Source organism: Theropithecus gelada, chromosome 17 (genome assembly GCF_003255815.1).
Source record: "Theropithecus gelada isolate Dixy chromosome 17, Tgel_1.0, whole genome shotgun sequence".
Classification (NCBI taxonomy): domain Eukaryota; kingdom Metazoa; phylum Chordata; class Mammalia; order Primates; family Cercopithecidae; genus Theropithecus; species Theropithecus gelada.
The window spans coordinates 82,101,021-82,124,931 of record NC_037685.1 but is presented as its reverse complement, the minus strand read 5'-3'; the positions used below and the strand labels follow the sequence as shown (position 1 = coordinate 82,124,931).

The following is a 23,911-nucleotide window of genomic DNA, read 5'->3' as shown; positions in this document are numbered from 1 at the left end:
TCTCAAAGGAAAAAAATATTGAAAGGGACTTACTTAAAACAGGTAAGCGCATATTACAATAACTGATTCAGGTCCCCATGTCATTCACCCATCTCATCTTCCCCTATATTTCTCCACTGAATAGGAGCTCAGGAGGTAGATAAACCAAGGCTATGTATCCTTTCACACCTGACTAATTTTCTGTATAATTTTAACCCTACTGATCTAGGGCGGTCCCTATTCTGGAAAAAAAATTGGAGGAATTTATACATAGGCTGTTTGTTAACACTCCAGTCCCAACATCTGCACTGAGCATAAAGAGACAGAGTAGAATTCTGAAATAGTTTGAGTTCACTCTTATTATGCCAGTCAATTTATTTTTTTAAAAAATCTTTTATTTTGGAATTCTGCCTCTCCTGACTATGGGTAAACAAGATGTTCTAAAACAGAAATGATTATGCATTAGAGGTAGTTATGGGGAGACCCTTTATTGTCCAAAATTATTAAAAGAAAGGATATCTCTTTTCTGAATTACTCTGTAAAAGTACAAAGGGAGGATTATGACTAGAAGAAATAAGACAAGATAAGAAGCAGAGTAAGATACATAATAAGACAAACACTTTCGTACTGAAATATTTATTTAAAAACATTGACTATGTGGATATTTATAAGTAGTTTATTTTCTATACAGTTTCTGTGCACTTATGACAGTCTCTAATTGCTTGATTTCAGTTATTATGCTTGTTAAAGCCATATACTATTTTTCTACAAAAATCACTTGTGATATTTTTAGTTTCTAGAGAGAATATAGCCCAAAGTTGAATAGTCCAAAGCAAAAAGGTACAAATTGGAAGATGTTGTTATGTGGGATCAATCCATACAAAATTACATCAGATTATATCAAATAGAAATACCTCAAATTTTACTTTGGCCTCCTCTAGGGTAATTAAGGAATAAACAAAATCAAACATACATTTTCAATGAACTCCATGTGTAAACTATTATACTAGATGCAACGGGATAAACAACAATATGTGAGATGACTAATTTGCAAGTCAAAATGAAGACGGATCATTGAAGAGAAACTCTTTGTATTAAAGTTTATACCAGTTTTCAAACTCTGTATGCAATTTACTGATTATAGAAACAAAAAATTGAAGATATTGATTATGAGATAAGGGTGATTTCCATGTCACCAAGAATGTACTAATCTAAAAATTTGAGATTGAAGAGAAAGTAATTATGCATTTTTGAAATGTTTGTCATTTGTTTATGAATTCAATGAGCATTTATTAACCTCAATATGCTCAGAAGAGCATATTAAATCTGAAGATATATTTGTAGAAGTCTTGGGCATGTATACAGTAAGTGAAGATATGATATTGTCAGAGAGAGTTTGTGGAGCAAGAAGAGACAAGAAGCAAGCTTCAAGGAACATCAACATTTGAAGACTAAACAGTGTAAAAGCTGAAAAAGGAGACTGGAAGTCTTGGCCAGAGAGGAAGAAGGGAACAGCAGAGCTCTTCCTCCGAGTGTCAAATTCTGTTGAGAGTTCAGTCAAGATGAGGTTTAAAAAATGCCCATTGGATCTAGTGATAAGGACGTCACTGATGAATTTGGTGGAAGCTTTTTTTTTTTTTTTTTGAGACGGAGCCTCGCTCTGTCGCCCGGGCTGGAGTGCAGTGGCCGGACCTCAGCTCACTGCAAGCTCCGCCTCCCGGGTTTACGCCATTATCCTGCCTCAGACTTCCGAGTAGCTGAGACTACAGGCGCCTGCCACTTTGCCTGGCTAGTTTTTTGTATTTTCTAGTAGAGACGGAGTTTCACCGTGTTAGCCAGGATGGTCTCGATCTCCTCACCTCGTGGTGGTGGAAGCATTTTTTAATGAACATCTCTTGTGGGGAGACTTAGGCAACTGTATTTTACAACATTTCACAGATGGTGTGAACGTCACTCATCTAGCCCCCTCATATGATACTTCCTTTGGAAATTTACCCAGCTCTCTGATTCACTGTTTCTTGGACCACTACCTTGTGAATGCCACCACAAATAATACCCCATATTTGGGGTCCATTTAAGTTTCCTGGATGTTACATCTAGATTGGCATACCAAGGTTCTGCTTGTCAGGGAGAGGAACAAGATACAGGAAGAAGTTAAAGACATCTTAGGATCCAGCTAGGTTGACTAATTAGATGGTGAGGCCATTAACCAAGATTTGGAAATAAAGAAGGGTGACCTAACAAGAGAAAAGAGAAAGACTATAGTCCTAGAAGAGTTTAGGAAAAGGTGAATTACAGAATAACTATTTTCTCATATATTTTCTGGGTAGGGGATGCCACAGCAAATAGACAAACCTAATCTGTGGACTGGATTCATCCTTGTAATGGAGAAGGATGATGTATTGAAGTCACCAATGCTTAGCAAGTTTGACATACCTTCATATACTACCTCCTTTTGCTCTGATTCTCTATTTTACCAAGCAACATTCTAATTAATTTACTTAAATGATGAAATATGAAATACTTATGAAATTATAAAACTATGAATAATTTAAGTAAATTCATCAGGACTCACCTGATTTTTAAAGATTGGCAATTTGGAGAAAAATGATATTATACTGTTGTTTTAATTTACACTTTGTTTTGCTTGCTAAAGAGCTTGCAAATTAGTCTCACATTTACTAGTCATTTCTGTTGCTTTTATTACAAATTCTGTGTTCATGCCTTATGCTCATTTTTCTATCTAGACTTTAGTGTCATTCATACTGATATATTTCAGAGCATTTATATATTAAAAATTAATCCTTTGCCATATTAATGCCAGTATTTTTGTTGCTTAATATTTAACTTACATTAAACTTACTGTTTAACTATTTTATATCAAGTTTTTGAAATTTTAGTATAAATGAGTCTGTTTTTCTCTTTTCATTTTAGAACTTTAAGCTTAGAAAAACAGTTTCCTCTTCACAAATAAGATACATATTTGCCTATTATTTCTTCTTGTTATGTTTTCATTTTAAGATTTATCTCAATTCATTTGCAGCTTTAGTATGTGTTGTGAAGTGATGACCACTATTTTTTTCAATCACTGAGTTTGCAGATCATTTACAGAATATATCTTTTACTCATGTGTGGTTGTGGAATGAAATGGAATAGAATGCCACTAGGAGAGCAAACCCGAATGAATAGAGAAATCTGCAACAAAAGCCCCATGAGAAGGTAGTCATATGAACCCCCACATAGAAGTGTATGAGAAGGTATTCACATGAACACTCAAATACAAGTGAACTAGGCATAGTAACCAAATCTGCTTAATATCAGCACCTACCTACAGATGAGAAAGAAGGGAAAGCAGAAGAATTTCTGACAGATCAAGGGTGAAAAGTCTCGAAATTGCTAACGGGTTTTCATAGGAAAGTGCAGCTGGCTGGTCTGAGAACAGAACTTCGGGAGCACTTTGCAACCTCCAATTTATGGTTGAGTGTTAGAGTGGATTGGACCCCACGGACTGTCAAAACTAAGAAAGTACAGCCCCCTTGTAGGACAAAACATGCACTGAGGAGACACTGCTGGACATAGAATCCAAATTGAGCAGGATGCAGACAATAAGTACAAAAGAAAGAACATATCCTAGATTTTGTTTTCAAGGAAGACAAAGCTGAAATAAGGGATTATGGCCAGATGGTTTATTTGGGATGGGATCCAAAGAGTAGGAGAGTGGTGCTAGTGAAGTAAACGAGGAAAATCTAAAGAAGGGTGCTTAACTATTGGCCACCCCCATGGGAAACCTGGTCCCAATGCCACCAGAGCTTACTGAGGAATTTATTGTGATTTTCCTTGTGGCCTATGATATGATCAATTTTCAAGCGTATTTCAAGACACTTTTCAGAGATATCTGGAGTGATAATTCATTTCTCAACAATCAGTTATTGTAAGTTATTATACAATTAGTTATTGTAAGCATCTTTAGCAACTGCTATCACTGGATTATTCGATCAGAATTATTTTTTGTCATGAAGCTTAGTTGAGAATGCTGGAAACTAGTTCCAGATTATTAATAGATTTGTTTGGGCTGGTGGGAGTGGAGTGGGGAGGGCTAAGGTCAGGATGCTGAAGTTAAGAGATTGCTAGATACTACATTCAGTCTCTGACAAAGCAAGCACAGGATTAATGATTCAAGCAAAATAATTTAAAAGTTGGATATATATAATATAGATAGATAAATTTAGTGTATTGTACATCAAATTAAAAATAAAAGTTTCTAGTATTGGTCTTTTAAATATATTTTAATGGATATTTCATATGGAAATTTGAAGAGTGAAACAGATAATGACAATATGAAATCACAATAGCCTAATAAAGTGCTGATTATTAATTATGCTGCCAGTCAAGGATGTCAGTACTAAGGAGGATTTGCCCTGGCTACACAATTATGATAGATATAGATAGCTAGATAGCCACATTGATAGCTATAGATATCTATGTATATATATTTATATTATTACATATACTTAAATGATGATTATTCTGGTTTACAGATTCACCATGCATGAGTACAAATGTTGTGAACTAATTATCACATTCACAATCACCCCTGGGGCATTGATCCTTGAACCCTGGATACCTGTTAGGGAGGTTCCCACCCTTATGATTACCATAGAGATGGTCATGCCCAGAGAGCCATCTGCTTGTTTTTTGTCTCTTTCTCATGTGAGTGCTCTGTTGTGGAAACTCCAACACTTAAGGTTCTTGAGACATGATCAAAAATATTTAAAACTTTATTGGCTAATAGACAGAGATGGTGCAGTCATAAAATTCTGTTTTCATGCAAAGGTACATGCTTTGCATATAATAATTTACTTTTCAATTTTTTCAGTGCAGTCTCTCCCCATTTATACTCAACTTCTGTTGAATATAGAATTGGCTTTTGTCATGAGTATTCAAAGAATTTAACTGAGTATAGTCCTTTCCAACCTTATTCATGAAAGGTGTCTTAGAATCTCTCATATTTCAAGTGAGTTGAAGCCAGTTGGCTGGTGCGTTTTTTTGTATAACTCCTTCCCCATTCAATTTAGGTCTTGAGCATTCAAATGCAGTCAGCTCTTCTTTGTTTAGTAAGATTTCCAGAGGAATTGATTGAAGGACTACCTTTGGGCAAGAAGATGAGGAGTTCAGTGGGAAGGACTCAGATAGATGAGTTTGGCACAATCTTCTTTTGGAGCAGGATTTAGGGTTTTACACAACAATCTAAATATTACTTGGGACTTAACATGAAGATTGTAAATAGAAATGTAGAGAGCCTGCATCGTGTGGCAGGGATGTCATTGCTGAGTAACAATAATGATCTTCATTGGTTCCCTTAAAACATATAGCACTGAGTCATTCGGGGCTTTCAGCCTCATAAGGCCTGATAACCCTGGGTTCGTAGTTCCCTGGACCACTCTTCCACCTGTGAAGAGGAAATCTTAATCATGTCTGTTAGCTTTCCTAATCACTCTGAAGACTGGGTAACAGACATTTTTCAAGGAGGCCACAAAGGTCCTTAATGAATTTTAAAATCAAGAAATGAAAACCTTCACTTGTTCTCCTACCTGCCATTCAGCTGCAACATGGGCAAAATGGACACATGGCCTCCAAGTTGCCTCTTAAATGTACTTGGTAGATAATGCTGCTGAGAGGGGACATTCTGAGCCAGTGTTAGGGAAGGTGCCCAATAATAGTACATTCAGCCCTCTCTGTCCATGGGTTCTGCATCTGCAAATTCAGCCAACCATGTGTCAAAAATATTCAGGGAAAAAATAATAAAATACACAATAATTAAAAAAGCAAATAAAAATATAATAGAACAATTATTTACATAGCATTTACATTGTTTTAGGTTTTATAAGTAATCTAGAGATGATTTAAAGTAAACAGGAGGATGTGTGTAGGCTACATGCAAATACCATGCCACTTTAAGCAGGGACTTATGCCTTTGCAGATTTTGGTATCCGAGGGAGTCCTGGAACCAATCCCCTCATTAATACCAAGTGACAACTGTAGTAGCAACATCAAGGGTGATAACAGCTACCGTTTATTAAACATATACCACGTGCTAAGTGCTTACAAAAATTGCCTTTAATCCTTCCAACAAGAAATATATTAGTTTTCACTAATACTTTACAGAGAGAAACAAACTCAGGAGGTTAAATAAATTTTCCCAAATCAGAGTACTGACGTGCATACTAAGCCAGGTTTGTCTGGAATGAAAGCTCAAGTTCCTAATCTCTTCTGATTAGGGATAAATACTAAGGGATATATACTTCTGATTAGGGATATAGCCTTCTGGTAGGATATATACTAGCCTCTATCCATTGAATTAGTATCAGGTGCCAGATATTATACATGCATTTCTTTGCTAATTTGGCAAAGTAATATTACCACCATCACCATTCATAGATGGTGAAACAAAGGGTCAGAAAGGATTTATAATTTGTTCAAGGTCACATAGCTGGTGATTTGGAAAATTTGGATTCAACGTCAGGACTGTGTACTCCAAGACCCATCCTTTCTCACCGAGGTACAGTGATTTCCCATGGGCACTCCTGGGTATTAAGAGAAGTGTGTTCACTGAAGGGAGAGTTTTCCTGGTCTTCCAGATGAACCTGGAACTTAATGTCAATTTTATTTTTCCATGAAAATTCATATAAAAGAAAAACATATAGCACATCTCTTGGAAATGAAATACTTTAAGTTTAATGTCTCTCTTGCTAATGCAGAATTTATCAGCCAAGATAGCTGGCTGGCCTGGTGAGGCACTGGAGTGCAAGGAATTTTGAAAGCCTAGCATTATTGAAGGCATGGGAAGTCAATCTAGGAGCTGAATTTCACAACGTGTAAAGGGAACGTTTGGAGGAGTGATGGAGAAGACACCTTCAAAAACAACATGTAGCCCTGTGGTTTCAGGATGTTGGCGTGTGTCCTATATTCTATTTAATAATGACCCTGTAGGATGGTCCTTGGGTTGATCGCTGCACTGCTTGTCCAGGTGTGGGCACTTCGTCAATCAACTGCTGTGTGGGAAGCCTGACTTACTTCCCCAGAGGTACCAGTTTCTACCTAGGAATAACGAGTGGACATTCTAATTACACCATGAACAGGTGATTAACTCAGGACAAAGAGAAGGTAAAATAGACCCCTGAGAGCAGAGGCAACTTTGTGAGAGGAGGACATTTTCCTAAACATATTGCCTCTTTTTCAATAAGCACTGAAAGAACTCTGAACCTTGTGGCTGCCCTTTCATTACTTGCTGTTCAGCAAGGGGGCAAGCAGGGGACTGGAGACCACTGCTACTCAGCTTGTCACTTGGAAGTTAAATAATAAGCCATGTGAGTGTCGTTTGTGGGAGTTCTAGGATTTCCACAGTCCAAAGGGGCAGACTCTGCTCAAAGTTCAGGATAAGAGTAGAAGAGAGATGTGGCCTAGTGATGGGTGTCATTGTGAGGCTGGGAGCTCTTGATTCAATAAGCTTTTCAGTTTTCTTTTTCTTTTCTCTTATTTTTCTTTTGAGATGCAGTTTTGCTCTTGTTGCCCAGGCTGGAGTGCAATGGCGTGATCTTGGCTCACCGCAACCTCTGCCTCCCGGGTTCAAACAATTCTCCTGCCTAAGCCTCCTGAGTAGCTGGGATTATAGGCATGTGCCACCAAGCCTGGCTAATTTTGCAATGGGAAAGGACCCAGATAGATGGGTTTGGCACAATCTTTTTGTATTTCTGTAAAAATCTTTTGTATCTTGTATTTTGCAAAAATCTTGTATTTTTAGTAGAGACGGAGTTTCTCCATGTTAGTCAGGCTGGTCTTGAACTCCTGACCTCAGGTGATCCTTCCACCTCGGCCTCCCAAAGTGCTGGGATTACAGGCGTGAGTCATCACACCTGGCTATTTTTATTTTTTCAATGGGCTTTTTAGATATTACTTTGTAGCAGGGGCATCTGAGTTGGGAAAAAGACTCCAAGACCTCTCCACCAAGTAGAAAAAACAATAGGATTTCAGGCCCAGGTCATGGAGGCTTGAGACATTCAGTTTAGTTCCAGAGAGTTTGGAGAATGCAGCAGACACGTGACTACAGCATGTGTAGAGGTAGACACTGGATTGAAAATGTCAATCTTTGAAATCTAGTGCAGGGGACAAAGATGGGTTAGCGATCTGTAGAAAGGGTTTGTGAGTGTTTATGTGTGTGTGTGGTGGGAGCTGCAGTCTGAAATAATGGCACATGAATTTGGCTATTCAGGACAGTTGGAATGTGGAGAGTGTGAGGGTTTTCACTGTCTGCATCCTGGAGGACAGGTCACTTCCTCTTGCTCATTGAGTCATAGTTGGTTGTTTGCTACACATTGTCATTTCACTTCTTCGGGGTTTATTTCATTGCTTGGTATCTATGTTTATACTAATTGGAGTATCTGTCCATTAATTAAAAACAAAAAAACAGACATGTAATGCCATAGATTCATATGGGAAAACTGAGTCTGACCAAAATTTGATGGAGCAAGTAGATGGTAGAACTCAGACTAAAACTAGTGGCTCCTGACTTCATGGGTTGTGACCTTTTCTGTGTCCAAGAGTATATCTGCTCACCAGCATCTAAATGTAAACCAAACAGAACTGTCTATTATTATAACTTCCCCCTCTAGTCTTCAAGTTATATTGAACTAGTTTTTCTATAAGACAGACATAAAGCAGCAGGCACAGCCACTTTCCCTGAAATTAAAGGAATTAGTTGCTGTGAAATGCAAACAAAATTCAGAGCAGGTTGGACCAACCATGGACACTTGCCAGGCTTCTACTATATGTAAGGTACTCTAATATGGTTCCAAATATTCTGGGACAGTTCTTTGAGTTATATAATTCTTTCACATTTTTAATCTTCTCTGATATCTATTGAGCTGACTTTTTCCCATATGCTTATTGGTCTTTTATATTTATTTGTTTGTAAATTTGTTCATCATTGCTTTTACTTCTTTTCCTATAGTATGAGGTCTGAGTTACTGTTAGCTGAGTAGTTGTTAATGCTTAGAAAAATTAAAGACTTTACTTGTGCTACTAAGTGGCTGAGCTGGCACCTGGCCTTGATTCTCTTTGATTTCAAAGTCACTATGTTCACATCCATATTTTCAGGACGTTCCTTAAAAAGGGACATTTACCCAAAAGGTTAAACATTAAATGAATGTAGCATATGTTTCTCTAACACACATTACTTCATCAGTGCATCTCAGAAACATAATATGTACCCTAATAGGCCGTTGGATATTGCTAAGGTTTTTTATTTTCAAAATCTCTTGACTTTATATATTTCTTTGAATGCAAAATTATTAGCTTTTGAAGGTGTTCTGTAACCAATAAGGGTTTCCCACCAAAATGTGTTATTCTTGTGTTTACCTAAATTCCTTTGAGAGAATACTTGTTCCTAAAGAGGGATAAGGCGAGAAAATCTTCTGAAAAAAGAGATTTTAGTTAGGCTATAGCCTTGGTCATGGTGGCAGAGATCTGAAATGATAGTTGATTAAACAAAATAGAGATTTCTTTCTCTTTCATGTCATAGTTGGTGTATTAGTTTGTTCTCACATTGCTATAAAGAAATACTTGAAACTGGGTGATTTATAAAGAAAAGAGGTTTCATCAGCTAACAGTTCCACAGGCTGTACAGGAAGCATGGTTGGGAGGCCTCAGGAAACTTACAATCATGGCAGAAGGCAAAGAGGAAGGAGGCACATTTTACATGGCTAGAGCAGGAGGAATAGAGAAGAGGAGAGGTATTACATACTTTTTAACAACCACCTCTCATGAGAACTCATTCACCATCATGAGAACAGCAAGGGGGATGTCTGCCCCCCTGATCCAATAACCTCCCACCAGACCTCTCCTTCAACATTGGGGATTACAGTTCAATATGAAATTTGGACAGGGACACAAATTGAAACCATATTAATTGGTGTGTAAGCAGCCCAGGATTTGTAGGAAGGCTTCATGGCATTGGTTATGAGGACCCAAATTTAAACCATGTAATTCCACCCCTAACCTCTCCCAAATATCATGTCCTTCTCACATCACAAAATACAATAATCTCTTCTCAACAGTCCCCTAAGTTTTAACTCATTTCAGCATTAACTCAAAAGTCCACAGTCCAAAGTCTCATCTGAGAAAAGGCAAGTCCCTTCTGCCTATGAGTCGGTAAAATAAAAAAACAAGTCAGTTACTTCCAAGATACAATAGGGGTAAAGGCATTGGCTAAACACTCCCATTCCAAAAGGGAGAAATCAGTCAAAACAAAGAGGCTACAGGCCCCGTGCAAGTTCAAAACCCAGCAGGGTAGCCATTGAATCTTAAAGCTCCAAAATAATCTCCTTTGACTCCATGTCTCACATCCAGGCTACACTGATGCAATGGGTGGGCTCTCAAGGCCTTGGGAAGCTCCACCCCTGCAGTTCTGCAGGATACAGCCCCCTTGACTGCTTTCACTGGCTGGCATTGAGTGCCTGTGGCTTTTCCAGAAGCACAGTGCAAGCTGTCAGTAGATATACAATTCTGGGGTCTGGAAGACAGTGGCCCTCTTCTCACAGTTCCACTAGGCAGTGCCCCAGTGGGGATTCTGTGTGGGGGACTCCAAGCCTGCATTTCCCCTTCACTTTGCCCTAGTAGAGGTTCTCCATGAGGACTCCACCCCTGCAACAGTCTTCCTGGACATTCAAGGATTTCCATACATCCTCTGAAATCTAGGCAGAGGCTTCCAAGCTTCAACTCTCACACTCTGTGTACTTGCAGGCTTAACACCACATGGAAGCTGCCAAGGCTTATGGCTGGCACCCTCTGCCTGAGCAGCACCTTGGCCCCTTTTAGCCATGGCTGAAGCTGGAGCAGCCAGGATTCAGGGCACCACGTCCTCAGGCTGCATAGAGTAGCTAGACCCTGGTCCTGGTCCACAAAACCATTCTTTCCTCCTGGGCCTCCAGGCCTGTGATGGGAGGGGCTGCTGCAAAGATTTCCAAAATGCCTTTGAGGCATTTTGCCTATTATCTTGGCTATTAACATTTGGCTCCTCTTTACATATGCAAATTTCTGTAGCTGGCTTGAATTCCTCCCCAGAAAATGGGGTTTTCTTTTCTACCACATAGCTGGGCTACAAATTTTCCAAACTTTTACACTCTGCTTCCAGTTTCAGATCATCTGTTTGCTCATGCATAACAAAAGTGACTTTGGCTCTGGTTCTCGATAAATTCCTCATCTCCATCTGAGACCTCCTTAGCCTGGACTTCATTGTCCACATCACTATCAGTATTTTGGGCACAACAATTTAACAAGTCTCTAAGAAGTTCCAAACTTTCCCTCATCTTCCTGTCTTCTTCTGAGCCCTCTAAACTGTTCTAATCTCTGCCTGTTAAACCAGGTTCCAATGTTGCTTCCACATTTGCAAATATCTTATAGCAGTGCCCCACTCCTAAGTACCAATTTTCTATATTAGTCTGTTCTCGCTTGGCTGTAAAGAACCACCTGAAACGGGGTTATTTATAAAGCAAAGAGGTTTAATTGGCTCACAGTTCCATAGGCTGCACAGGAAGCATGGCTGGGGAGGCCTCAGGAAACTTACAATTATGGTGGAAGGCAAAGAGGAAAGAGGCTCATCTTAGATGGCAAGAGAAGTAGGAAGAGAGAGAGCAGGGAGGTGTCACACTTTTCAATAATTAGATCTCATGAGAACTCACCATCATGAGAACAGCAAGGGGAAAGTCTGCCCCCATAGTCCAATCACCTCCCACCTGACCCCTCCTCCAATACTGGGGATTACCATTTGACATGGGATTTGGGTGGGTACACAAATTCAAACTATGTTAGTTGGTGTGTAAGCAGCCAGGATTGGTAGGATGGCTTCATGGCATTGGTGATGGGAACCCATTCTGCATTATTGCTTCCTCTCTGTAGGGAGTTGCCCTTATCCACGTAGTCTGAAATAACTCATAATTTTTGCCTAAGATGCCAGTGGACAGGGGAAGAAAGCCCTTTCTTTTTAATGGAGCAGCTTAGAAGAAGCTCACCACTTCCAACTACTTCCCACTTGTCAGAACTTTGCTGCATGGCAACACCATGTTGCAAAGGAGGCTGGAAAATATAGCCTTTATTTGGAGAAACTGCTCAGCTGAAATTGAGAGAGAAGGGGCAACAGTCACTAGCGGAGAGCTAGCAATCTCTGACACATAAGACTTTACGAGACAGTGAGAAACTGCACCTCCGATTTATGCAACTGACAATCTAAACTAGGTTTAATTCTTGGCTTTGCTTCTTGCAAACTGGGCTTTCTTTTGGCGCATTTTCGTGTCTATGAAAGAGAGACCATAAATGGGGAGTAATGCTTATAAGGTGTCTGTTGGATCATCTGGTACTTAGTAGGTGGTCAACAATGAAGTGTCCCTTTTTTCTTCCCCTTTCTAGAAAATATGAAACTCTGGAGAGTCTATCAGGAAGACTGTGCTATATAGCCACTGAGGGTTTAGAGCCCAGATTTGCTCATGGGAATTTCATCTTCTGGCTGGACATACACACTGAGAGGCAGCAGCTGGATAGCTTAAGATAAATGATTTTGAAAGATTCTCTGAGCATACAGAGCTCACAGAGATTAAAGGTAAAAGCCACAAGGCAGCAGGATGTACAGTACAACCAACGCCTGGCAATCAAGTTAGACACATGTGTTATCTTCCATCCTACCTGGGTGGAATCAGAAACCGCTAGAATTGATTAGCTGAGGCCCAATCAGGCATTTATGCCGATAGAAAAGAGACACCCACCCAGAAGATTAAAAATAAACAAATGGAGCCCTGAGACTTTTTAAATCATGAAAGTGGAGTTAAAGGCTATTTGTCACTTTCCTGTCATTTTGTATCACAAAGAGACTTGCAGTCTCTGTGAGCAAGGGTATTTCTCCCTCCCGTGCACCCAGCACTCCCCCTGCCACCATCAGGGGTCCTGTACCATTGCTGGAAGGTAAGATCCAGGTTTTCAATGGCTAACTCCTTAGGCTCTGTTTTCGGGAGGGATTTGGGGAATCCTCAAGGCATGGGCTTTGTATCTATTGTTGTTAGACAAATATCTAAACAGGGCTTTTCAGCTTTAAAAGGTGCTTGTGTGTGCTTTCTTCTAGAAATCCCCGTCTTCTGACTTGCCCAAGACACACAATGCGAGGGTCACTCTCCCTTCCTCTTCCCCTCCCAGATAGGTTTATATAAAAGCATGTGTATGTGTGTGAGAGAGAGTGTCTGAGTGTGTGTGTATTGTGTATGTGTTTATGCTTCCTTTGGAGTTCAAATGCAGTGAACTACTGATGGGTTTCCTGGACAGAATTACTCAATATTTGAATTTTTTAATCTTAGTCCTTGACAGATATTGGGCCATCAGATGTTTCATATTTGTTGGGTTTTTTTGTTTGTTTGTTTGTTTGTTTGTTTTTTGAGATGAAGTCTCACTCTGTCACCCAGACTGGAGTGCAGTGGCACGATCTCGGCAACCTCAGCCTCCCAGGTTCAAGTGATTCTCCTGCCTCAGCCTCCTGAGTAGCTGGGACTATAGGTGTGCACCACCACACCTAGCTAATTTTCATATTTTTAGTAGTGACGGGGTTTCACTATGTTGGCCAGGCTGGTCTCGAACTCCTGACCTCAGGCGGTACACCCACCTTAGCCTCCCAAAGTGCTTGGATTACAGGCATGAACCACTGCACCAGCCTAGATGTTTCATATTTGAATATGGAATTGAGACTTGCCCCGGAAATCATGTTTATTCTACAGAAAGCTTAAAGTCATCTCTGATTTTTTAGAACAACCTTTAGATTGTAAATTTGTTGGTATGCTATTTCAAAGTCAAAAATGTACTGGAAAGAACAGTGTTTTGTTCAAATTCTAGGTCCTCTACTTCCTGGCTTTTTGAACTTGGAAAAAATTATGTGACTTCTCTGTGTTGCTGTTCCTTATTTGAACCTTACCACCAGAAAGTAAGTTCATTAAAGCAGATTCATTTTTCCCTTTGGATAACTGATGTTACATAAGTTAGAGCAGTACTTAGTCCATAGTAGGTATTCAATAAATAGCTGTCAAATGAATCAATTAAATGGGAATAATAATTCTGTCTCATGGGATGTCTATGAAGATTAAGTAAGACAATATATGCAAAGCGTCTGGCCCTGAGCCTGGCTCTTGGTACTTGTTTAATGGTGGCTGTCATTATTATTTGGGAGTCTCTACATTTGCATAGTGCTATGCCGATTAAAAATATACCTTAAATATAGTTTTATATCTCATTTTCTGGAAACTATGATTACTTATTATCATTGGGAAGAGATCAGCAGAATCTCCCCTCATTTTCTATCTGTAATCACTGTACGTGGAAACATTGCATTAGCATCCCACCAAAATTGCTCTTGTCAAGGCGATCAGTACTCCCATGTTGCTAAGCCAATGGCATATTCTCAGTGGGTCCTTATCTCACATGAACTATCTATACCATCAACACTGCTGCTCATCCCTCTGGAGACGCTTTCTTCACCTGGGGTCTGCATATTTTTGTCTCTTACATCCTTGGTTGCTTCCTCTTGTTCTCCTTTACTTGCTCCTGCTCTTCTTCCCAAACTCTTAAGTTGATGGCCCAGGTCCTAGTCCTTGGGTTTATATCTTGTCTTCTTCCTGTATTAGGGCCCCAGTAGGCAATACCTGGGTAATTTGAGGAGAGTATGATAATGGGACATTTTATAGATGTGAGTACAATTTAGACACACTAACAATAGATAATGCAGTATCTGGAGCTAGAAACAGTGAAGACCCTGAAGGGGCTAGAAGAGGAGTGGCTACGGGAACTGAAAAAGGGTAATAGAAAGTGTGAGCTGGCTGGTGGGAGCTATAGCCTTTCATGCAGGGACAGAGTCAGCATAAGACAGTTCAGCCAGGAGGGTCTGGGTCTTTGATCTCTTGCTCATGCTCCTATTGGTTGAACCCCAATAGAAGCAAAAAATCTGACTGACAAAGTCCAAATGAGCCAGGATAAAGGAGGATAGGAGGATGGAACATGGCAATAGGGAGGCAAAGGGAGGATAGTCAGCACACCCCATAGTGATCTTACCCAGTTCCAAGGCTTTCAGCACCATCATATGCTAAAGATTGTGGACTCATCTCTCTGCCTATGGACATCTCAACTTGGATCCCTAATGGATATCTCCAAGTCAGCATATGTAGAGCCAATCTCTTACCTGGACCCTCTTCAAACCCTCTTCAACACCCACATCTTTCCTCATCTCAGCCCGTGTCAAATCCATTCTTTCAATTGCTCAGGCTAATGTCATCCTCAATCCATCTTTTTCCCTCACATCCCGTAGCATGAAATTTTGCTTCACTGTCTCCACTTTCAATGTACATCTAGGCTCTAAATAATTTCATGGTTTTCAAAAATTGTTATTCAGGTTTTTATTTATTTACATATTTTTAGAGACAGGGTCTCGCATTGTCACCCAGGCTGGAGTGCAGTGGTGCAATCACAGCTTATTACAGCCTTGAACTCCTGAGTTCAAGGAATCCTCCTACTTCGGCCTCCTGAATAGCTAGGACTATAGGCATGTGCCACCACTCCTGGCTAATTTTTAATTTTTTTTTTTGTAGAGATGGGGTCTCACTATGTAGGCTGGTCTTGAACTCCTGGCGTCCAGTGATCCTCCCACATCAACTCCCCAAAGTGCTGTGGTTGCAGGCATGAGCCACCGTGCCTGACTGTTATTTATGTTTTTAATGGTGCATTATTCAGTAAATTGACTTTGAACATGCCTACTTGTGCAGAACATTAGGCTAGGGGCAGATGAGGCAATGGTAAACAAGCCACAGAAGGGTTCTTCCTTAGTGGAGCTTACAGTCCAGTGGGGAAGCATGTCATGATCACATGTCTAAGATACTTTCTAGCCACACTTCATATCAGTAGACATGACTTCAATTTTGAAGTTTTGGAATGTAATCCATTGAGTTGAGCGCTAGCCATATGCTGCCTGTGTGGTGATTTGGTGGATGAGTATATTACACAGGGCAGTTTAGAGAAAGGTCAGAATCATTATTGGCTTACAACTCTTTGCTCCTGTTTTTCTTTCAACTCTTTTCTGCCCTCAACACTTTCTAGACATTCTATATCCCATGACTCATCTCTCCTGCCATTTTTTATTGCTATTCTGAATTCCCTCATTCTCCTGTTCTTATCACTCTATTCCGCTAAAAACTTGTGGTGTTTCATTTTAGTTTTATCCTCACTGCTTAGTAGCCATCCTTCTATGTGTCCTCAGTGGGACTTTGTACGGCAGACACATCTGACGGCAATAACTCAAGCATACCCTAAGAATAATCCTATAGTCTAAGAAGAATGTGTGTTCAGAGTTTGGAGCTAAGGAACCCAGGAGTGGCCAGCCTGGAGATTCACTCCTTATCTCTGAAGGAAAGGACATCTGAATCCCTGGCCCATTCCTTGGAATGCAGGTCATACAGGGGATTGAGGCCCATTGTTTTGGGTTAAAGGGAGGGTGCTAGGTGTGGGTTGGTAGGTGGAGATTGCTAAGTGAAAATACTATATAAACTGCATCTTTTTTACAAACAATAGTGGTTTTTCTGTCCACTCGCTGCTCCTGAACTGCCCTGTATGTAAGTCCTCGATACACCCGGGGTCTCCTTTGTTGGCCCTGGGTCTCTTCTTTGGCCTCTGGGACATCGTGCCATCCCTGCTGGAGTCAGTAGGGGTCTGGCACAACAGACCTCACCTTCTGACTATGATGGAATATCATGTAACAGCCTAATGCTTCTTCTGAGAGACACTAGAAAAGCTGGAGAAAGTAAAATATAAAATTAAAGGCATATGCGAATGATGGAGGCTGCCTATGTTTGAAGGGTAAGATCATAGGGGGCAGAAATGTTCTTTGAGATTAGACCAGGTTCTGCATGCTGCTTACCTTGGGGGCATTTGCTGACCCTTGAGCAGGGGTGAAGTCAGCTGAGCTTTCCTCAACCTCAAGGGGTTTGGGAGACAGAAATTGGAGTTTGGGGCTGGTAAGGACTTACAGCCAGTACTTGAGGGGTGAAGATTTCAGAGAGAAAGGACATGTGAAGGAGTAGCCTTGCTTAGTATCAGTTTTCCCTCAACATGTGTTACTTAAGCTGTTCATGGAGGAGAGCCACAAAGCCAAGTGCAAGGCAGCTGCAGTGGACCAGGGTTTCTGGTAGACTCACGGTGCTAGAGAAGCAAAATATTAAAGTGTGGGATCTATCCAAGAGGAGAGGCCCTGGGAAGCACTCCAGGCATTAAGTCAGAACTTCTGCAGTGCTGTGCTTCAGGAGAAGGTGTGAACCAGGAATGGATCAAGGTATTCAAAGACTGCATTGAGCCTCAGCTTGCTCACAGCCTGATTTCATTTAGGTGATCTCCCTCTTTGCCAGCTTCCAGAGGACAGAGCGAATCCTCTTTTGAACCGGTAATGAACAAAGGTATTCAAAAGGGAGAGGGATATCACCCAGAACCTCTGTAACTTTTCAAAGATGATGTCCAGCATCCAACAAAAATTACCAGGGATACTAATAAACAAGACCAAGGGAAAAAATAAAATAGACAAACTAAAAACAAACTAAAAACACTCACAGTTTTCTCTAATGTTGGAGTTATCGACATAGACTTCAAATTAAGTGACTGATATTCAAAAAAGCATATGACAAGATGGAGAATGTCAAAAGTATATGACAAGATGGAGAATTTGAGTAAATTCCAGTTCTAGGAGTCAGTGCCGAGCTGTGGACACGGGTCTGTTCCGCAGGGTGGGGTTTGTTAAAGTTGTCAAGTATAAGGCCTACTTTAAGAGATACCAAGTGACATTTAGAAGATAGTGAGAAGGTAAAACTGATTATTATGCTTGGAAACACTTGGTGGTACAGGATAAAAATAAGTCTAACATACACAAATACAGAATGATTGTGTGATAAATAGACATACCATTTGTCAGATGGCTTATGCCCATATAGATTGGGACACGATAGTCTGTGCAGCTTATGCACATGAACTGCCAAAATACGGTGTAAAGGTTGGCCTGACAAATGATGCTGCAGCATGTTGTACTGGCCTGCTGGTGGCATACAGGCTTCTCAGTAGGTTTGGCATGGACAAGATCTATGAAGGCCAAGTGGAGGTGACCAGAGATAAATACAATGTGGGAAGCATTGATGGTCAGCCGGGTGCCTTTACCTGCTATTTGGGTGCAGGTCTTGCCAGAACCACCACTGGCAATAAAGTTTTGGGGGCTCTGAAAGCCCTGTGGATGGAAGCTTGTGTATTCCTCACAGTGCCTAACGATTCCTGGTTATGGTTCTGAAAGCAAGGAATTTAATGCCGAAGAGCATCAGAAGCACATTACAGGTCAAAATGTTGCAGATTCTGCAACGTGCATTACCTAATGGAAGATGCTTACAAGGCAAGAACCTTTACTGTAGTTTCCATGGGAGGGAATGGATGAGGCAAGGTAAGCAAGCTTAGGATCGACTAGTTAGAATAATTTCAGCAGGCCCTGGGATGTAGGGGCTGTCCTGAATTGTCTGGTACTTGGTCCTGAGATGATTAGGCAAGGGAATATTGGCCTCGAGTGTAACAGCCTGATAGAGGAAGTGGGAGAGGAGTGGGCTCTGGATTGGTTGGTTTGTGTATGAAAGGGCACTTATAGTACCATCTCTGGGAATTGACTAGCCCTAGGAAGCCAGTTTCTCCAAGGTGGGTAAGGCCCCATTAGCCTAAAAAGACATGCTTGGTATAAGCAATAGTTGAGACTCATACATCCATGCATTTCTGCTTCTATCACTTGAGCAGCATACTTAGTAGGGTTTAGTTGTGTTTGGACCAAAACCTGTTAATGACAGTTACATTTAACAATAAAATTATGATTTAGGGAAATATTATATGAATTAGTGACCAAAAGTTGTTATTTCTTTGAAAACTAAATAGGAAAGTCTTGATGAAAAAAAAACCACTTTTAAATATATGTGGGTTAGGTACAACTGGAAAAAAAAAAACAAAATAAAAAAAATCCTGAAGATTCCACAGTAGTGTGGAACACTCTTATTAATTCTACTTACAGATATCTCTCGAGTTTTCCTTTTTGGACAATGCAACAACTAGCAGTTTCTGTTTTGTTTTTTTTTTCTTGCTTCCAATCTTTGTAGGTTTTCTTTCTTTTTCTTACTATGCTGGCAGGATCTCCAATACAATGTTGGCTAGAAGTGCTGGTCACAGGTTTCCTTGCCCTGTTTCTTATTTCAGAGAGAATACTTTCAGCGATTGCCATTAGAAATAGCATTTGCTGTAGGATTTTAATAGATAATTTAAAAAGTCAGATTAAGGAATTTCCTTTCTATTTCTAGTTTGCTAAGAGTTTTTAATCATTTATAGGTGTTCCCACTTATTTTATACCTGCCACTTTGAGGGATGCTCTTCTAGTACCACTGAGAAATTGTCTACTTTCTAGTGCCTCATAGTCAAATTCACAATTCCTCATTTGTTTTCAACGAGGGAGACTTGCTTCCTGGCTCATCTTTTGTGTACCATAAAGTATGTCAATATCCAGAAGCAAATCAAATTTATTTATTTATTTATTTATTTATTTATTTATTTCTGAGACAGAGTTTTGCTCTTGTTGCTCAAGCTGGAGTGCAATGGCACGATCTTGGCTCACTGCATCCTCCACCTCCCGGGGTCAAGTGATTCTCCTGCCTCAGCCTCCCAAGTGGCTGGGACTATAGGCGTGCACCACCATGCGCGGCTAATTATTTGTATTTTTAGTAGAAATTGGGTTTCACCATGTTAGCCAGGTCTTGAACTCCTGACCTCAGGTGATCCACCTGCCTCGGCCTCCTAAAGTGCTGGGATTACAGGTGTGAGCCACCATGCCTGTCCCACAAATCACATTTTTAAACATTGGCATTGTGTCACCCCACACTGTGTGACCCTTAATGTCAACACCATCTGAGATGGTTTGGCTGTGTCCCCACCCAAATCTCAACTTGAATTGTATCTCACATAAGTCCCATGTGTTGTGGGAGGGACCCAGAGGAAGGTAATTGAATAATGGGAGCCAGTCTTTCCCATGCTATTCTCACGATAGTGAATAAGTTTATGAGATCTGATGGGTTTATCAGGGGTTTCTGCTTTTGCTTCTTCTCTCATTCTCTCTTGCTGCTGCCATGTAAGAAGTACCTTTCACCCTCCACCATGATTGTGAGACCTTGCCCAGCCATGTGGAACTGTAAGTCCAATTAAACCTCTTTTTGTTCCCAGTTTCAGGTATGTCTATAAAGACAGCAGTGTGAAAATGAACTAATACACTGTCTTACATATGAATTGCCAGAAATGAGGCATTTCATGCTGTATAAAATGCATAAAAATGCAAAATATACATTGCATATTTGGAGTCAACTGACTTACGGAGCTTTATGGCGAGTGAGACTCCATGTCCTTAGGATCTTTTTCTCTTTTATTGCATGTGAGAATTTTACTTGCATCACCAATTTCAATAGCCCTGAGATCTCAGCACAACAGTGAAATAACAATGACAGTGGCAACAGCCCAAAGAGAGAGAGTTTTTTTTTTTTCCGAAAGTCAATAAAAATTAACTTTAATCTATGTATTTTCTATAATCTATGTTTTCCTAAAAGGGAAAAACCCGTCTCTCCCCATGGCTGGGGGAACCATAAGAGCTCAGTGACTCAAGGAAAGGTTTCAGACTTCTCTCAATCAGCCTTTTTATTTTCTTGTCATTCTATCCCCCACACCGTTCCCTAGTCCTCATCCTGACATCTGTTTTTTTAATCACTGTCATTGAAAACAAGTGTGGTGCTGTCTGAAATCCACAAAAAACAACCTCCAGGGAAGAAAATATAAATCATAGGTGTGTAAATCATCAGCCCTGAGAGTTGGCATACTGTTGACTTGCCTAAGAGTCTGCATTTTCATTTAGTGGGGAAAATCAACTTTGATGCACATGATTGGTGGTGGTGGTGGGGAACATATGAAACACAATGACTCAGAACTGGCACAAGTCTGTGTGTGGGGAGAGGGAGATTGGTGGATTCATTCTGGCATCTAATCAGCCCCTGAGAACTGTGAGGAAATTGAAAGGGGCCAGCTTATCAGCATATTGACATGCAATGAAAGTCCCTTACATACTTCCCAATCCCTACGCAGAAGCAGCGGAGAAGGAAAACCACTGTCACTGGAAACAATTATTTGGCAGACCATTCTCTTTAACGAGCAGATTCATTCATTTTCTGGGAAACATACTAGCATTTTGTCTCCATCACACTAAAAGAACTGGCTGGTGCAATCAATTCCACAGAACACCCATCAATTCAGTTAAACAACCAGTGGGGTGGAAAACCCCCAGAAATCAATAGTAGTTGTTTCACTGAATTGATGGGTGACTGCGAGTCGTTCAGATCCATTGGTTGACTTGTGTGTTCAGTTGCTGCCTTGTCTGTGGTGTTGTGTGGGACCTTCAGGCCAGAGACAGCCCCTGCTGGAAGGCCTACAAAGTGCAAGGTGACAGATAGAGAGGTGCAGGCTCCCTATGGCCAGTGGGTGTCACTTCTGCTGGGAAGATCCTTGCTGCAAGGTGCAGCTGTCATTGCTACTGGCAGCTCACCTCTAGTGAGTGTGATGGTGAATAGTTTTAACAAGCCACCACTGGCTGAGTGCCTTTGATGAGAGAGAGGTGCTTTTAAAATATTATTACTTATGTTTTAACAAACCAGCAAAGTAGAAATTATCTCTCCCTGCTCTTTTCTTGCTTGAGGATCGAAAAGAATCAGGGAGAGGCGGAGCCAGGAACCTACCTCTGTTCATTACCAAAGCCAGCGTTCTTTTCAGGATGTCACCCACCCCTCATTCATGCAGAGCATAGTGGCTGAGAACTGTAGGTTCTGACAAAGATGGTTCAAATCCTGGCATCTCTACTTATTGTGGGAAGTTTGGCAATTTACTTAACTGTTTTCAGTTTCAATTTTCCCATCTGCAAAATGGGAATTATATCTAGTCATTGAAGGAATGAATACAAGAATTCACACAAAGTCCACTGTATAAGGCCTGGGAATAATGTGGCAAGACCTGGTTTTTTTTTGTTGTTTGTTTGTTTTTTAAAAATGTTATTCTTGGTACTGTCACTAAGGGCGGTGACTTGAGCTTGTCCTAAACTCACTTTAAGGCTGCATGCCTTCCCCTTTTTTGCTCTTGCCACTTACAAATCCTCTGAGAGATTTTAAATCTTTTGTGAGAGCCAGAACACAGGTGTCAATATTTAATTGTCAAGTTATGAATTTTAATGAATATTTATTACTTCACAATACATGAGGCTTCTATTGACCCTGCTTTATTTATCTAACATTAAAAAAACAGTTGGTTGCCTCTTCAGGCTGGCATGCTCTACTCCTGTACAAGTGTGTGTAGGGTTGCAGTAAGGAACAAAGAGGGTTTCAACAAAGGCTCGCTGGCCACAAATAGCTCACTCACCTGCATGGCAGAAGAAGGCAAGAAGTGCCCACAAAAACGCTAGCAGTACAAATCCAGCCATATCTACAAAGTTCACAAACAGGCAAAATGAACCTAAAGCAATAGAAGTCAGCCCATTGGCCAGCTCTTTGGTGTGGGAATTTTATTTTATTTTATTTTAATCTTATCTTATCTTTTGAGATGGAGTCTTGCTCTGTCTCCCAGGCTGGAGTGCCATGGTGCAATCCCGGCTCACTGCAACCTCCGCCTCCCAGGTTCAGGTGATTCTTCTGCCTCAGCTGCCAGAGTAGCTGGGATTACAGGCACACACCACTGCACTCAGCTAATTTTTGTATTTTTAGTAGGGATGGGGTTTCACCATGTTGACCAGGCTGGTCTCAAACTCCTGACCTCAAGTGATGCGCCTGCCTCGGCCTCCCAAAGTGCTGGGATTACAGGCAAGAGCCGCCATGGTTGGCTGGTGTGGGAATTGATGGGGAAAGGGCAGAGGGAGCCTCTGGGGTGCTGGACGTGTTCTAGGCCTGGATCTGGACATCTGCATACAAAACATTGGAGCCGTGCATTTACAATTTGTGCCCTTTATGTGTGCTCTACTTCAATTAAGGAGAACTGAAATTTTAAATAACCATAGAAAAAGCACCACTAGTGCTATTGCTCAGCAGGATGTGAAGATACGTAATATGAGAAGCTATACTCAGCCACCTATGGCGCCGGGTAACAATTGCATGGATTATTCCCTTGCAACAGAGTGGACTGGCCTGAATGAGAGCTGGCCTAAGCAGACAATTAAAGTGTGGAAAATGGGGACACACTCCATCACCAGGTGCCCATGAGAGCTGAACAATATTCAGATTCCTTATCCCCCCTTAACAATAGTAACTACCCTGATCAAGTACCTATTCAGTTCTAAGTGCTTTGTAGATATAGATTTTTTCCACTAGTTCTTTACAATAATCTTATATGGTGGGTGTCTTTTGTTCCATTTTATCACTGAATCAATAGTTTAAAGAGAACTTCTAACAAGTAAGGGGTGAAGCAAGACTTTAACCTTGGTCTGTCTGGCCTTTTGATCATAGGCTCTGAAGACAGATTGCCTGGGTTTGAGTTCTAGCTCTGCATTTCCTTTCTGTGTAAACGTGGGTAAGTTCCTTGACCTCTCTGTGCCTTAATTTTCTTACCTTCAGGAAAGGGGATAGTGGCAGCTATGTATCACAGAGTTATTTGAGTTAATCTGTGTAAAACACTTAGAACATGGTATGCACTTGGTACATAGTAAGAGCTATACATGTGTTAGCGATTACTCTGTTGAATGACACAGCCTTTCAAAGTGGAAGGGCCAAATCCCATTATTTTCTGGGAT

The 23,911-nt window shown here is 40.7% G+C and overlaps 1 pseudogene; it reads left to right on the top strand.

Annotated features, from left to right (window-relative positions):
* The window catches only part of LOC112610696, a 64,284-nt pseudogene extending 45,829 nt beyond the window's left edge, over positions 1 to 18,455 (top strand).
* Positions 18,456 to 23,911: the final 5,456 nt, after the last annotated feature.